The sequence below is a fragment of the Boleophthalmus pectinirostris genome, unplaced genomic scaffold (assembly GCF_026225935.1).
Source record: "Boleophthalmus pectinirostris isolate CB_2022bp ecotype Guang Dong unplaced genomic scaffold, ASM2622593v1 HiC_scaffold_20, whole genome shotgun sequence".
NCBI classification, from domain to species: Eukaryota; Metazoa; Chordata; class Actinopteri; order Gobiiformes; family Gobiidae; genus Boleophthalmus; species Boleophthalmus pectinirostris.
Window position 1 is genome coordinate 1,549,015 of NW_026571153.1, and position 1,867 is coordinate 1,550,881.

The following is a 1,867-nucleotide window of genomic DNA, read 5'->3' on the forward strand; positions in this document are numbered from 1 at the left end:
GACGCAGCAGCTTTGTAATTATGATGACCAAAAAAAAAAAGAACGAAAATCTATCAACTGTGGACGTGTTGAGGCCAGATAAACATCAGCCAATAGAAAACGAGGCTCCCTCATTTTCTATTGGCTGTTGGGTTGTCAATCAAACTCCCTAGTGTAACTGACTCGTCGGAGCGCGGGGATTACGTGGTTTACGCAGCGGTTCTTAGAGGCTTTTTCGAACTGTCGCTTCCTCGCATTTCGCGCAAAGTTTGTCGCGACGGCGGACGAGAATCCACGACCGGTTCGCCGCGAAAGAAAGTCCGTTTTTGAGGTCGCCGAAAGAAGAAGAGAAGGAGGAAAAGGAGCGAAGACAAACTGAGGTGATTCTTGGAGATCTCGTCCAGCGATGGCGCGACCGAAGCAGACGAAGGGTCTAAAAACTGACGCGTCGGTCGCTGAATTACTTCTAGACAGGAAACTTCAACAGTGATTCTGAACGCGCACAAGGACTGTCGCTGTATTTCTCTTCCCTTCAAAAAATCCTCTATACAACCTTTAACCGTTTTTTGTCCGTGTTTGTTTACGTGTGCGTTGCGGTGGATCCTGCTGAACATTCCACCATAGATCCACATGTAGAACCCCCCCAGCGTGACCTCTCCCTTTTGTTTCTGTTCTTGTGTTTTCATCAGAGTGTTTGAACGAGGAGTGGTCGAAGAGAAAAGGAGACCGCGCCGCCATCGCCGAGGACAAGAAAAACAAGAAGAGCAAAAACGACGACAAGAAGAAGAAGAAGAAGAAGAAGAAGGGGAAGAAAGACGCCGACGCTCCGGACGCCGAGAACAAGAAGAAAAAGGACAAGAAGGTGAAGAAGAAGAAGAAGTCCAAAGCGCCGGTGGAGAGTCAGGATCCAGGGGCCACGACGGACGAGGAGATCCAGCCCCAGGTGCCTCTGGGCGGGGCCAAGACGGAGCTGTGAGCCCCTGGTCCTGGAGGTACAAACGTGAACCTGAAAACAAACAAACAAACAAAAACACAAAAACACGTCTGTCGTTTGTGCTGCAGAAAGTTTAGTTTGTGCTGTTTTAGTTTTGGAGATATTAACGATTCTTTTAAAGGTCAGACTGGGGTCAGCGGCTCCAGACTCAGACTCAAAATGTTCTAAAAACGACTCAAAATGGAGTCAGTCCAAAAGTTTTGTTTGTACGATTCTGGTTCTTAAACCGTTTGAATGAAATTGTCACTTTTTGGACGTAAAATAAATAAACCAGGTCTAAACCAGGTCTAAACCAGGTCTAAACCAGGTCTAAACTAGGTCTAAACTAGGTCTAAACTAGGTCTAAACTAGGTCTAAACTAGGTCTAAACCAGGTCTAAACCAGGTCTAAACCAGGTCTAAACTAGGTCCAGACTAGGTCTAAACTTGGTCTAAGCCTGGTGTAAACCTGGTCTAACCCAGGTCCAGACTTGGTCCAGACTAGGTCCAAACTAGGTCCAAACTAGGTCTAAATTATGTCCAAAACTCAGGTCTAAACTAGGTCCAAACTAGGTCCAACTAGGTCTAAACTAGGTCTAAACCTAGGCTAAACTAGGTCCAAACTAAAGGTTCAAACTAGGTCTAAACTAGGTCCAAACTAGGTCTAAACTAGGTCCAAACTAAAGGTCCTAAACTAGGTCCATAAACTAGGTCCAAACCAGGGTCTAAACCAGGTCTAAACCAAACCAGATCAACTAGGTCCAATCCAGGTCCAAACCAGGATTAAAAAAGTCCTAAACAAGTCCTTAAACTAAAGTAGAAACGACGTAGTCCACTTTTAGACCTGGTTTAGACCTAGTTTAGACCTGATTTAGACCTTATTTAGGACTTGTTTAGGACTTTTTAAATCCCTGGT